At 39.3% G+C, this 15,993-nt stretch overlaps 1 long non-coding RNA gene across 1 annotated transcript; it reads right to left on the reverse strand.

The window, feature by feature from the left end:
- Positions 1-3,377: 3,377 nt before the first annotated feature.
- Positions 3,378-3,948, reverse strand: LOC129762502 (uncharacterized). The gene is made up of 3 exons (XR_008740646.1): positions 3,828-3,948; positions 3,712-3,771; positions 3,378-3,649 (listed from the first exon to the last, which is right to left on the reverse strand). It is a non-coding gene; the product is annotated as an uncharacterized LOC129762502 (long non-coding RNA).
- Between the last annotated feature and the right edge of the window lie 12,045 nt (positions 3,949-15,993).

The following is a 15,993-nucleotide window of genomic DNA, read 5'->3' on the forward strand; positions in this document are numbered from 1 at the left end:
TCGATAGTGTAGGTTCAACGCTGATTCCGGGTGCTTCTGTTGGAGGTCCTCAAATCATCAATATCCTCTTGATGATGCTTTTTCCTTCGATGTCCTTTCGATGGAATACGCCGGTTTTTTTTCACATTAATCACTCGCGGAACGCGTTTAACTAATCCACAAAGACTGCGCCAGTTAAGTTCCCTCCATGAACTTCGGAGTTTTTAAAAACTAAAAATGTCAAACCGTTTTCGATGGTCGCTAAATCTAGACTTTATTTCATTTCCTTATACAGAGGCCTGCCGATTTCTTAGTTTATACAAAGATACTATTTTCTGGGAATCGAAAGCGTGCACTCGGTGTCCCGTTATCGTTGATGCTGATTCTGCATTCTCTTCTATCGCGTCCGCGCTGCGTGTGGAGTTGGGTTCGCGATAAAGCGAACGATGATGTGTCTTACTGGTGGGATGATGATCGCGCTGTTTGTTGATGTTCTGGTTCCAATGAAATGATTGTTTCCGCCAATTGCCGCTGATGTTGCTGCAATCGGTCGAGTTGGCGATTCAAGGTGGTCTCAAGAGGAATGTTAACTTATATATATATATATATGTTCCCTGCCTTTTTATAATGTCGGTATCTCGCGTCTGTGTATATTTTTTTCGCGTATTGTGTATATTTTTTTTTCCAAAATATATATTTTTATAAAGGCTCATATGGCGTTAGCCTCACGGGGCCGGGAGTTCAATACTTTGACAATTTTTCTTATTATCTATGTTAGTAATATGTAACCGATCACTCGCGGTTGGCTCGAGGTTAGAATTACAAGTGTTTTCGTTATTGGGATGTTGCTGTCTCCAATGCTCTGTACGTGTGCCCGACACGGGATACTTCCTATTGGGATGCAGCTGACCATTAATCAGCAACGCCTCCCTAGTCTGTACCTCATATCTAGCGTGGTGCGTCTTTCTCGACTCGAGGAATCCAGGATAGAATGGTCACTAGCCGGCGCAATCATCAGCTCGTGTAGAGTTGTCATGAGCGGTACAACCTTTGGCTCTTGTTGAATGATCAGTGGACTGCACAACCTTTGGCCCGTGCATCTGTAAAGAGTGTGTGTATGTATTGCCGCGACTAAGTAAAAGTTTATCGATCGGATAGGAGGGATATGAAACGGGGACACAACGAAGGAAACATCATTAAACGTTGACATCGGCGTTTCTGAGGAACAGGTATAGATGAAGCAGAAGATCAGGATCACGGCTACCTAAGATATCCCGGACGGGGATCTCCGATTGTCTGCCTTGTGCTCTCAGTGCTCTAGAGAGCTGAGAGCGAGCAGTATGGAACCGGATACACGACCAGACAACATGCTCGATGTCGTGGTAGCCATCACCACAATCACAAAGATTGTTTGCTGCGAGCCCAATGCGATAGAGATGCGCGTTTAGGTTGTAGTGATTGGACATAAGCCGAGATATCACGCGAATGAAATCACGACCTACATTCAATCCCTTGAACCATGCCCTCGTCGAGACCTTAGGGATAATCGTGTGCAACCAACGACCGAACTCATCTCCACTCCACATGCGCTGCCAACTTACGAGCGTGTACTGACGAGGAATGTGGAAAAATTCATTATAAGCAATTTGCCTTTCAAAAAGAGTGCCTTCTAAAGCGCCCACCATAGCTAGCGATTCCGCTTTCTCATTCCCCGGAATCGAGCAATGAGAGGGAACCCATGCTAAGGTAATCTTGAATAATTTTTCGACCAAAACACTCAATAGATGTCTTATTCTTGTTAGGAAATAAGATGAGCGTTTATCAACCTTCATTGAGCGGATTGCCTCTAATGAGCTGAGACTGTCTGAAAAAATAAAATAGTGGTCGATGGGCAATGTTTCAATGATCCCCAGTGCGTAGTATATCGCACCCAGTTCAGCAACATACATGGAACTAGGATCTTTGAGTTTGAAAGAGGCACTGGAATTTTCATTGAAGATGCCAAAGCCAGTGGACCCGTTTATGAATGAACCGTCAGTAAAGAACATTTTATCATATCTAACTATGCCCCCATATTCTGCCGAAAATATCGGCGGAATAGAATCTGAGCGTAGATGATCTGGGATTCCATGGATTTTTTGTCGCATGGACAGATCAAAAATGACAGAGGAATTGCAAAAGTATGGGAAGCAAACTTGGTTGGAGATACCTGGTGAAGGGTGCACGTCCTGGGTAAGGTACTCATGGTATAAAGACATAAAACTTGACTGAGGAATCAGTTGGAGTAGATTTTCGAAGTTTTCAATGTATATATATATATATATATATATATACTCTTCACCCCACCTTCACTCTTCACCCCCCCCCCTCTCTAAAGGGGGGGCTGCCATACAAATAAAACACAAATTAATGAATTACTAGAGAATTATTCAAGCAAATGAAACGAAATTGGGCATATTGAGGTATTAGGGTGTGCAATAAATGTTTGTATGGTGGTTAGACTCTTCACCCCCTCTCTAAGGGGGGGGGGGGGTGGTGCGGCGGCTGCGATACAAATGAAAAACAAATTTCTGCATTACTCGAGAATTATTCAAGTGAATGAAACTAAATTGTGCTAAATTGAGGTATTAGGGTCCAATAAATGTTTCTATGGTGGTTACACTCTCCACCCCCCTCTCTAAGGGGGGGGGGGGTCTGTCATACAAATGAAACACAAATTTCTACATTACTCGGGAATGCAAGTGGTTGAAAAATCTTGAACGAAAATAATCTGATATTATAATGAAGAGGCCGGCCAACTTAGTATCCGGAAGAGATGATAATCACTTGGAGCCAGGTCCGGACTATACGGTGGGTGCAATAAGACATCCCGACCGATCTCCCGTAGCTTCTGGCAGGTCATCACAGATGTGTGAGACCGAGTGTTGTCTTGGTGGAAAACACCATTCCTATTGATCATTTCTGGCCGCTTCTGGGCAATCGCCTGCTTCAAACGGTCAAGCTGCTCACAGTAGAGAACCGAGTTGAGGGTGAAACTCTCTAATTAGGGATTTCCTTCCGTCAGGGTCGTTTAACCTGCTTCCGGTCACTTGCAAACAGCTGTTCCTCCAGCAAAAAGGAGCAGTGTCAGTTTTATCCTTCTCCACAAGACCTACGCATTCCTTTGAAGCCACCAACTACTCCCACAATCAACTATCTCTCAAAGGTTGAGCAATGCTAGCCAACTCCGCCGACCAATCGAGGACGAGGGCTGACGACTCCTTTCGAGTCCGAAAAACGGGAATTTCCAAAACCGCAATAGAGGAGATAAATGTAATTTTCTTACAATTTTCTTCTTTTATTCCTTCCTTTTAAATCTACTCTTTGATGTTCTTCTGACCCTATCCTATTTTCCCTATCACTTCTTCCTCTGTCCTAATTGTGACGTCACTAAATTTTATGCTTTTATACTTGCAGTACTTTTCGTGTAGTTTTTCTCTTCTTTCTCCATCGTTTAACCGGATAAAATCCCCGCTGTAACCTCCAAGCGTGAATATGGCTCTTCTGGTTCCGGTATCCTTACTCGACGTCGACTATCAATGGCGGAAATTGCAGTCGAACGTCCCTTATTTCAATGGCGGGTACCACACGTCTCGGCGGAGAAAAAGATGAAATATAAAAAAAAGGCCCGCTGAAAGGACATGTTCAGCGCATTATTTCTTAGTCTTGATTCTCGCCAATACACTACTTTACCTTTTTTTTCTCTTCCGCTTCTCTTCTTCTTTTTAGCTCTTATCTTTTCTCTTATAATTTCTATAAATTAAATATTAAATTACTAATAATTCATTCCTTTTCAATTTCCCACTAACCTTTTATTTCTTATAACAATCTTTTTCTATCTTCTCTATTTGCTCTCGATGCACTCTGGCACTATTAAAATTTACTTGTTCCGACGCGCACTTCCTACTTCCTTGATGGTGGAAAGTCGTTAGCCGGCACTACTCTTTACCAAGGTGCCTCTATATATACCAGGTGTAACAATCATATGAAATGCACTTTCAGCCATATTGGAATTGCTGTCGGTATTGTTTACAAACAGCTGCCGGCGGCTCTCTACAAACTGCCACGACGCTTATTCGAACGATGCCTACTATGTTCGGCTTTCGCAAATTTATGTGAAAAAGAAGAGATGATTTTGTAGAATTTCATTCTCATCCAGTTCATCCACTACTCTCGCATGTGAAAATGCAAAAATTGCGTATCCTAGCAATAACAAAACAAACAACCCCCGCTCCACAAACCATAATCCCCTTCTTATTGAAGTGATGATGATGCTTCACCTGTTATACATTTATACAAACGCCTTGCTCTTTACCGAGCTTTTCTTTTCTTTCTTCTTCTGTGTGAGTTCATTTATGTTTTGCCCAAGGCGCCTAGAAGTATATGCTAAGGTGGGCCAACTTGCTAAAACCACTCTTCAGCCATCTTGGAAGTCTACTGTGCTTTGTTTGTAAACAAAACACAATACGCTAGTGCCGAAGCTCGCTCGTGATCAGTCTGTCTCTTTCACGCTACAAGCAAATAATTCCTCTTCTGCTTTCTTCCGTACTGTTTTCATATACCGCTCCCCTACCAACTTAGTGACGAAACGGCCTCACCTAGTACCATAGACTCGTCTTGGTTTTGCCTAGTTGGCAGCTCTGTTGAATAACAGATGGTCCCATGAAGCGTATTTCGCGGTGGCCATCTTTACCCAGGACTCACACCGTTCACTATTGGGCCAACTGTTCACAAGCAACAGGCGGTGGGTATTTATGGTGATTTTTATTGAAACATTATGTTGGGATCTATTATTTGGGTAGAGCCCAAATTAATGCTTGGAACCAACGGTTGCATTACCCCTCCGACGGTTTCAAAATAACTATCTTGTTAATTTTGAGGATCAATTACCAAAAAGACTTTATCTTCATACCTTTTCATTCTAAGTTAATACTGGAAAATATCTTGATCGTGGTTTTTTTTGCATCACTTTAGCTTTCTCTTCCTTATTTTGTAAGAGCAATAAGACGATGTTCATTAAGTGTTGATGCGTTCATCGCATGAACTCAAACAGCTGTCAGTAGTGTTATTAATTACATTGCCTCCTCTCTCAAATGAAGTCAATTCGCGAAAAATAATCTCGTCCTAGCGCTACGGACGTTGAGATGCGGTTCGTTCTGCTATTATCGGTCTAATTTACCATTCATCGATTTTGTTGCAATTCAGCTTTTCAGGAGTCATCCTCAAACGATAGAAATTGTCAAAGTATTGAACTCCCGGCCCCGTGAGGCTAACGCCATATGAGCCTTTATAAAAATATATATTTTGGAAAAAAAAATATACACAATACGCGAAAAAAATATACACAGACGCGAGATACCGACATTATAAAAAGGCAGGGAACATATAGAGTATATATATATATATATATATATATATATATATATATATATATATATATATATATATATATATATATATATATATATATATATATATATATATATATATATATATATATATATATATATATATATATATATATATATATATATATATATATATATATATATATATATATATATATAGGTAATGACCGAAGTGGCGATTACGATATAAAAAATAAATTTATTTTCACTAAATTTAAAGATTACACATCAACGTTCATACTAAGACTAAATGCTATCTTCTGTTCCCTGCCCTTTTGTCGGTATCTCGCGTCAGCAGATTCCTTGTTATCCGTACGGTCGCGTTGTTTCCAGATCGGGTTCCTTTGAATGATGTCGCGTGGTCAGCCGTTGTCGTCAGTTGTTATGGCTCGCGATTGTCTTGATGGGAGGCCTCTGAATGCAATCTGATCCTGGTTGCATCGGTTGTTATGATTTGTTGTTGCTCGTGTGGGGTACATCTGGTCGTAACGTCTCCCCCTAAGTTTCAAGCGTCCTCGATTGAAGTTTTGGCAGCTCGATCCATGGTTTCGGGATGCATTTTTGCTCTGCCTTCTTCGCCGGAAGTAGGGATAATGGAATACTTCCGTTGTTTTCAGTTTCGTCCACCTGAGTAGCCACGAGAGGTTCTGGCGGATTTTTGGTTACTTCATTTCTTTTATTAGCTTTTTTGCAGAAATATACGGAAAAGAAACAAATAAATGTTATTATGAGGAGGGTTGTACCTCCAATTGTTACCCGGTGTTGTGTGGTGTTCAAGTAAAGTTGAACTTCATTGAGTTCTTCCAAGTTCTGTATTCGTAGCATGACGTTTTCATCGTCAAGATCTGTAAAATTTCCATTTTGGAGGGGCTTGCTGTATATTGGGATCAGGTATTCTTGCTGGTAGGTTACGTCAGGTTGTCCAAAAAATGTGAAATTTCGTATTTTGACGGTACAGTTTTCGGTTTCGATTATTGTGGCATCGCTAACCATCCTTGAATCTCCGCAAGAGTCTTTTACTTCTACGATTTCTGTTGTGTCGATCAGGATGATTCCTTGCTTGACTTCTTTGATTTGTGTTGTTTGTTTTGATTTTACAAACGAGCATTTGGGTGTTTGGTGAGTTAATATTTTATAGATGCAATCGTCCTCAATTAGGTTATTTCCATCGCAAATATCGCATTCTGTTGGTTGGTAATAAACTGTGTTGCCATATTTCGTTACCAGGTTGATGTTCGTATCGATCCGTGAATTTTGACGTAGGACTACGTCTAACCGGAAGATATAGGGGGTGAAATGGAAATCTAGGCACTGAACAAGTAGGAAAAAATGCAAGATTTGGAACGCTTATAACTCGAGCATTTCTCAATAGATCGCAAAGGTTTTTGCATCAATTGATAGGAAATATATCTACGCATCTATCATAACGAATAACATTTCATTTTTCTTGAGATAAATAATTGAATAATTGTGAAATATCAAGCATTGTCAAAATGCACTATGTGCCCATTTTTGATTGGTCCATTTTGTGCTCCTCAAATCGTACCGACCAAAACGGGCAACCAGAGCAGCAGCGAAATAGAATGAAGCACGATTGGAAAGGAAAAAGAAAAAAATGAACGAAACATTGGTCGCAGTCTCACACATGCGTAATTCTCGAGCCAGCCAGTCAGCTTAAAAATCCACGCTCCGCTGCCGTAACGATCATTCTTTGTGTGGACACCGACTGGACAACATCGTTGCTGGACGAGCTGGACGGCGAGGGATCGAGTGCCTTTCTCAAGGCAAGAGGGCGGAGGTGGTAGCGCTGGAGTAGAGTAATAGAGTAGAGTAGAGTTTTCAAAGGGCCTTTCTCAAGGCAGAGACGAATGAACTGAAAAAGTTTAAAGTCTCTATAATTCAAGACCTTCCTTCCTTCCGTAACTATCATTCTCATTCAAACCGTACACCACATCGGTTCGCATCACAACACATCAACAAACCAACCCAAGCAGCCATGTCTGGACATGGTAAAGGAGGAAAAGTGAAGGGAAAGGCAAAATCCCGCTCGAACCGTGTTGATCTGGAGTTCCCCGCAAGGGTAGCTAGACCGAGCGCGTTAGTACCAGTGCACCAGTCCACCTAGCCGGCGTTATATAGTTTCGGCCGCCGAAGTGATCGAGTTAGCTGGCAAAGCTGCTCGCGACGATAAGAAAACCCGCATTCGGAACAGAACACATTCGGTTCGGTGGACATCAAGACAACAGGCAGTTGCAGCGAGTGGCGAGTGGCAAACGCAATCGCAAAACGGCATCAGGTAGCAGAAGAAAAAAGTTTGTTCTTTATACAAACTGCTTTGGTGGCAAATCCAGAACAAGGCGGCATCGAGGGCGTTCGAAATGGTTTTTTTCAAAACCACGAGTACAAAGTTTTCTAAATTGGAACCATTCCATAAAACAAGGCGCTTTTCAGGGCCATTAAACCTTCCAAAAAAGAGTTTAGGAAATACAGTTCAATGCTTTCTAAAACAATATCCAAAATAATAATAAAACACAAATTGATTTTTTCATAATTTGTTTGCTAGGATATGATGAGTATGTGAATTTGGCAGTTGTTCTGAGCTTATTGATTTTCACCAATTCTTAAATTGCTTCTAGATTGAAAGTACAGTAATTTACACTTATCTCGACATTTAGCTAATTGGGTGGACCTGTAATGCGACATATTTAGTTGGACATTTTTGTAAACATAGAGTTCGGGGTCCAAATTATGACCCCATATTGAAAGTCGACACTGTACCACTGTCATCGCAAATGTTCAATTACAGGTTAAAATTACCTCCAATCCGATACTGAGTGGTGGTAATGCGACGTGCCATTGAATGTAATTTACTGTAAAATATGTCACAAGCTGGATGGGAAGAAATTTTCCAACTGTGAAAGCTGTGGCGAGTGGCAAATGCAATCGCTCAACAGAAAGGTTTAGCCGAACAAGATGGGGATATCGAGTGATAACAAAACAATAAACTCTTTAGATTGAACATAATTTTGTGATCCTGAAAAGGACCCTTTTTAGCCTGCATGTGAATCCAACGAGCGAACAAATCGTAATGAATGTATTTTTTTGCCATCGCTACGTTTTAACGCTCATTCGTTCGTCTCGTTGGACTCGCCCCTCTGGCTGAGTCTGCCGATTTGTCTCTATCCTGTGAGTGTGTACCGCTAGAGTATAAAACACGCGGACCCCAAAAAAATATCTTATTTTCTTTCAAACCGTAAACCCGTGTGGTTGTACGGCATCGGCATCGTGGACGTATTTTTTTTTGTCTGTATTATAGTGATTTTCAACTCATTTGGCTGGTTCGTCACTTTTACTTCCATTTTTGGAAGAATGTCGGGAGTGAGAATTGAACTCGTGACCTTTAGCGTGAGAGGCATGGATGTTACCACTACGCCAGATCGCCTCCTCTATCGTGGACGTAACAAAGGAGGACAAGTTAATGGAAAGGCAAAGTCCCACTCGAATCGTGCAGGTGTGTAGTTCCCTGTTGGTCGCATTCAATGATTGCTCCGCAAGGGTAACTAGGCCGAACGGATTGTTGCCGGAGCACCAGTATACCTAACAGCGATTATAGAGTTTCGGCCGTCGGAGTGCTCGAGTTGGCTTGCAAAGCTGGTCACGACAATCAGAAAACCCGCATCAAGAACAGAGCAGCTTCAGTTCGGCGCTCATCAGGGCAACAATTAGTTTCAGTGAGTGGCAAAGTGTTTCTCCGGCACGTCGCATTAAATGTAATTTACTGAACAACATGTCACAAGCTGGATGGGAAGAAATTTTCCAACTGTGAAAGCTGTGGCAAGTGACAAACGCAATAACTAAACAGGAAGGTTTAACCGAACAACATGGGAATATCGAGTGATAACAAAAACACAACACCAAAGATTCTTTCCAGAACCATCAACATATTCATAAAGAGTAAACAGTAAACTAATCCATTTTTCAGGTAGATAGGTAGGTATTCACGTAGGAGAAGAAAATAAAACAATATATTTAAAATATATATTTAACAAAAGCTGTCCCCTTTGTATAGTCCTACGTCACTCCGGTTATGTCCCCGACATTACCCACCCGTCTTTTTTTTTTTTATTAATTCGTTTATTTTTACAGGCTCAGTTACTTAAATTTAAAGGAGCCGAATTCTTAAATATAATTTTAAAACTATATATATATATATATATATATATATATATATATATATATATATATATATATATATATATATATATATAACAATTTTCTTACATCTATGGTTAAGGTGGAAAACCGATTACTCGCGGTGTACTCGAGTTTAGGAGGGTGACATATTTTTAGGAGAAGGATGGGATATAAGGAAATTGTAACAATGTTGATGAACACTCATTTCATAAATCTATTCGTACATCTATAGTGTATTTACATTTCAACTTATTCTACTATTTATAGCAAGGGGACGAATTACCCGCAAAGGAAGGAAAGGAGGGTATAAGGATGTAGGGACAATCACACACGAAGATCTATAGCTTTAAGGAAAACATATATATGGGACATGTAATCAAGGTCTAACCGAGCCAACACATCTCTCACCGGCACATTGGGCTGTCTTCCTTGGGCCCGAAGGGAGTTTTCTAAATTCGATCTGGCGACCAGATACACCTCGCACGACCAAACAATGTGTTCGATGTCGTGATAACCTTGGCCACAAACGCAGAGATTGCTGTTGGCAAGATTGAAACGAAAGAGTAGTGCATCTAACGAACAGTGATTGGACATGAGTCGGGAGAAGGTGCGGATAAAGTCCCGACTCAAGTCTAGACTTTTGAACCACGGTTTGAGGCTAACCTTAGGGATAATCGAGTGAAACCACCGGCCCAATTCATCTTCATTCCACTTGCGTTGCCAGTTAGCGATGGTATTTTTGTGGACTAAAGAATAAAATTCATTGAAGGCGATTTGACGCTGATAAATATCGCCTTCAATTGCACCTACCTTTGCTAATGAGTCAGCCCTCTCATTACCCGGAATGGAGCAATGTGAAGGGACCCAGATAAAGGTAATGACATAACAGCGTCTGGATAAAGCACTCAAAATTTCTCGTATTGTCTCAAGGAAGTACGGCGAGTGCTTTTCCGGCCTCACTGAACGGATAGCTTCGAAAGAGCTAAGACTATCCGTTACAATGTAATAGTGTTCAACAGGTCGTGAGGCGTCGCTGTCCAGCGCCCAATGAATTGCTGCCAATTCAGCAATATACACTGAGCAAGGATTCTGAAGACTGTGTGAGGTGCTAAAAAATTCGTTGAACACTCCAAATCCTGTGGACTCGTTTATAGTGGACCCATCAGTAAAGTACATATTATCACAATTGATACCCCCATACTTTTCATCGAAGATCGTTGGAGCGATCCTCGATCGTTGGTAATCTGAATATCCATGGATATCTTGCTTCATGGACAGATCAAAATGCAAAGAGGAATTGATGTAGTCAGGGAAACAAACACGATTGGGAATATACGAAGAAGGATCAACCTGCATGGAGATGAATTCATGATATGAACTCATGAATCCGGAGTGAAAATTTAGCTCGATCAGCTGCTCAAAATTTCCGATCACCAATGGGTTCATGACCTTACACCGGATGAAGAACCGAAGAGATAATAATTTGAAGCGATCTTTTAGTGGGAGTACGCCTGCCAAAACCTCGAGACTCATGGTATGCGTTGAGGGCATACATCCCAACGCGATACGGAGACAAAGATACTGAATTCGCTCGAGTTTAATGAGGTGTGTTTAGGCAGCTGATTGAAAATAGAAACTGCCATACTCCATCACTGAGAGAATAGTTGTTCGATACAACATTATAAGATCTTCGGGATGGGCTCCCCACCAGGTGCCGGTAATTGTACGGAAAAAGTTTATTCTTTGATCCGTGAATTGTTAACTCTCAAAGTATGGATTTCTAACAAATCGTACGTCTTTTTATCCAAAATTGGGGTCTTTACTAATATGACTGCTTGATTGTTGCTGATACCTCTACTTGCTCCTCGATGTCCTCTAATATGCTGATAATTTTGTCCATATTCCAGATAAGGTTAACGAATTCTAAATCTGTTCTTATTCCCTGTACTGTGTTGTATTCCTTAGTAATTTTTGATCCAATTTTACTAATAGAGTCTGTAATATTATTCAATTTATTTTGAAAAAGTTCATTGATCTGGATTTGTTTCATCTGATTGTTCACTAATTTGTCTCCTTGTGTTTTTAATATTCCCAAACTTTGATGCATGACTATTAGGTCATCGTTATCAGGGTTTCCCGTGATGAGTTTAATGGCTGTTCCTAATGCGTTCATAAGTCCCCTTTTTATTCTATGTGGTAGGAGGCTCCTGAGTTTATCTTTTGCTAATTTGTTTTTTTCTACTAGTGTTTGCTCTAGGTGTTCTATAGTTTTAAACGATTTCATGATTTTTTCTATGTTTTCTATATTGTCATTTAATGGCTTTAGGTTGATTCTATGCAACATTCTGTCATATCCGATTCTAATCCTTGCTGTTTTGATCTTGAACGCAACCAATCCATTTCTATTCGTTATTTCTTTATAGTTGGTGGTGCTTATTGTTTTGATGAGTATTATTCTGCAAGAAAAACAAATGGCTTCTTTAATATGGTGTTCATTTTAGTGGTCTTTGTTAATTTTTTATGCGATTTTTATGGATTTTAATGTTATGTGTGTCTTTGAAGGTTAGATGGTTGTCTTCTTTTATGGTAGAAAGTTTATAAATGTCTTTATCTTTATTCAACCTTTGACTATTTTTTATGTATTTCGTGTCGTTAGGGTTGAGTGGCTTGGGTTCTTCACGATTCTCATGCTTCTTTTCGAAAGCTTGTTTACGTTTATCTAGTTCTAATTTTACTGCAGAGTGGATTTTGTTGGATTGTTCAATTATGTCAGCTGTGTTCGTAACATTATTTGTGTTAAATATTAGCTCACGTAGTTTTCGTTTCGTCACGGAGTGAAATGTATTATTATAGATGTCGGTAATTATATTCATCCGATCGTTGATCCGAAGTTCATTATATTTTGTTTTTAGTGTTCTATAAAACTCGATTATCGTTGAGTGGAATCTCTCAACTATTCCGTTGGAATTAGAAATACTCGCGAAATGTATTTCGATTCCGAGTTCGTTTAAAAAGCCGACGAAATCTATTGATGTAAAAGCGGGCTCTTGATCACAAATTATCGTTTGCGGTCTACCGAAGTGCCTGATGTGTTCGGAAAAAGCGCGTTTTATGACTATTATCGTTCTTGTTGTCAGTGGTATGGCGTTGGCAAATTTGGAGAAGGAGTCCACGATGGTCAGCCATTTTTGGCCTTTCATGAAAAATATGTCCATGTGAACCCGTTCGAATTGTTTTGAGCCGAAAAATGATTTCTGAATTAATTTTGGGGGCTTCCTGTCGTATTTGCTTCTTTTACAAATATGACAGGAGTTAACGAATATTTTCAGTTTTCGCTCGATTTCGGGGAAAAAATATTTCTGCAGGATTTGCATTTTGTTTTCTTTTGCTCCTCTGTGTGCTGCGTCATGTATTTCCCGTATTATAGCATCTTTTTGCTCGTCTATTCTGACATCTTCTAGAAGCTTTTCTGAAATGAAAACTTTGAATTTATTGTTAGTAAAATGTTTACAGTATGTTTCCTGAACGAGTTGTACTAATGATATTGGATTTTTAGACAAGATATTCCTCTGGGGTTAAGCTAACTTTTGAGAATTTCGACTATGTCTGCTTCTGTATATTCTGGTTTTACAATAGTGAATCGGTGGTATTTTGGAAATGTTTCTTCGTGTATAGTCGTATCAAAATGATTTATTTTAAAAATTATTTGTGTTCTAAAACTGTTGATTGGTTTTTCGGTACACCATAAGAAAAAATCATCACTGGTTTCTGCTGAGTGAACAGTTTCAAGATCAAGTTCATTATTATTTAATTCTTCTGGTTTTATCCTTGATAAAGCGTCTGCTACAACATTTTGGTTGCTAGGCTTATAAATGAGTTCATAATCAAATTCATCCAATGCTATTTTCCCCCTTATAATTCTTCTGTTAGCGTCTGACATGGAGTAAGTAAGTGGTTGGTGATCCGTAAGAAGTTTAAATTTTCATCCATAAAGATATGGTCGGAAATGTTTCACAGCCCAAACGATGGCTAGAAATTCCTTCTCCGTCGTGGAATAATTTTCTTCGGTGTTGTTAAGGGTCCTAGATGCGTACGCAATTGGTCGATCTTTGCCTATGGGTCCTTGTGAAAGAACTGCCCCTATGGCAAAATCGCTGGCATCGGTGGTCAGTATGAATTCCTTCGTGAAGTCGGGATAAATGAGTATAGGGTCCATTGTAAGAAGTTGTTTACATTTCTCAAAACATTCGACTGTTTCTGGGGATATAATGAAATCGGTGTCTTTACGAAGTAGAGCAGTTAAGGGCTTCACCAATTTCGCGAAATGTTTAATGAATCTGCGGTAGTATCCCAGGGTACCAAGAAATTGACGTATTTCCTTTTCGGTTTTTGGAGTCGGCCATTTTTTAATTATTTCGATTTTGTCGGTGTTTGGTTTAACGCCTTCTTCTGAAACAGTGTGTCCAAGATAGTGAACTTTTTTTTTTAAAATTCACATTTATCTATCTGGATTTTTAAATTTGCTTCCTTTAGTTTTTTCAATACATTCATGAGATCTTTCTTATGTTCCTCTAGGGAACTTGAGAAGATTATGATATCGTCCATATAGACGAGACAACACTTCCCTAAGAATTCTCTCAAGATGCAGTCCATAACACGCTGAAAAGTTGCTGGAGCATTTTTCAGCCCGAATGGCATGCGTGTAAATTCATATTTTCCGGAGTTAATCGAGAAAGCTGTTTTCTCGATATCTTCGATTGCAAGTTGAATTTGGTGAAAACCGGACACCAAATCAATTGTAGAAAAATAACAAGTTCGGCCAAGTTTGTCAAGTATTTCCGTTATTTCCGGGATGGGATATTTATCACTAATTGTCTTTTCGTTTAGTTTTGGGCCCGATAGTCGATAACTAAAGTCGATAACTAAACGAAACTTTTTCTTCCCAGAAGCGCCAGTTTTCTTCGGGACAACCCATATAGGCGATGTATAAGGTGATATTGATTCCCTTATTATCCCGTCTCTAAGCATTTTTTCCACTTGTTGTTGGATTTCTGTTTCGAAAATTTGTGGGTATTTATAGGATTTTGTATGTATTGGTATATTGTCTGAAGTCCTGATATTGTGCTTTATCTTATGGGTGAAAGTTAATTTATCCGAGTCGGAATAAAGTATTTCTCTGTTGGCATCTATAACCCAAAGCTTTTTTCTCCTCATCGTTCATGTGTTCACTCCTAAAACAGTATTTTCCTTTTGGTGAAATTTTTGGAATGTCCTTCAATCTAAAACAATCGGTTCCAATTTCAATTTCATTAGAGTTCAGTTGTACTGTTCTATTGGGGTAATGACTTTTTATTGCCACTATAGCTATGTCATTTTTGCTTTGGTATAAACCGGGGAGAATTGAAAAATAATCAAATGGAGTTTCTTCCTCAACAAGAAAGCTACCTTTTTGCTTTATTGGTATTTCTACAAATTGGAACTCTTGTTCCGAAATGTTGATTTTGTGGTTTCCTGGAAATTTATTTTCGAGGTTAAAAGTTTTTCTACCAATTTTCAATTTATTTCTGCCGATGTCCAACTGAGCATTGAGGTCTCTCAGTGTTTCGTACCCTATTAATCCATCGAAAAAATCGTGGAAATCGAATACATGAAATTTTACTTTCTTCCTAATTTGGAAGATGTCAAATGAAGCTGATCTATTGATGTCATGTTTGCCATTGATATTCGTGACGTGAATTCCTGCTTCATCTTTGCAATTTTCGAGTTTAACATGTTTGGGCGAAATATAATTATTATTGGCACCTGTGTCCATTAAAAATTTTAAATTGCCTTTAGTTGTTTGGATAGTCAGATAAGGAATAAAATTATTATTCTTTATGTTTTTTGCTTTTCATTTCTTACCATCTGAAAATTTAATTCGTCGCCTTCAAAATAATCGTCTTCTGATTCTAAAATTTGATCGTTCGACGTCAAATCCGCTTTAGGTTTCGGTTCGCGCACTTCATTGTTATGAACCTGCATTTTCAACTGGTACGTCCTCATAGAAACGTCCTCGTCATTATTTACTTTTTTAGATCTGAATCTCTAAGATACAGGTTTATTATTCTGATTGGTTTTTGGATTATATGACTTTTGATTTTGTAAAATTGTCTGAGCCTTCTGCTCGGGAATTCTGTAGGTCGAAGGACCATGTTTGTTTTCCAATTTTTGCCTGAATGCGGCATTGGAATGTTGCATAGTTATGTCATGGGCCTCTTCTAATGAATTCGGCCTATAGCACTATAGCTGATCCCCATTCAGTCCGTCTATGTACCTTGTAAGTGACATTAAACTTATTAATTTTATGACTGCTTCCATGGAATTTTTATAGTCT

Source organism: Toxorhynchites rutilus, chromosome 1 (assembly GCF_029784135.1).
Source record: "Toxorhynchites rutilus septentrionalis strain SRP chromosome 1, ASM2978413v1, whole genome shotgun sequence".
Lineage (NCBI taxonomy): Eukaryota > Metazoa > Arthropoda > Insecta > Diptera > Culicidae > Toxorhynchites > Toxorhynchites rutilus.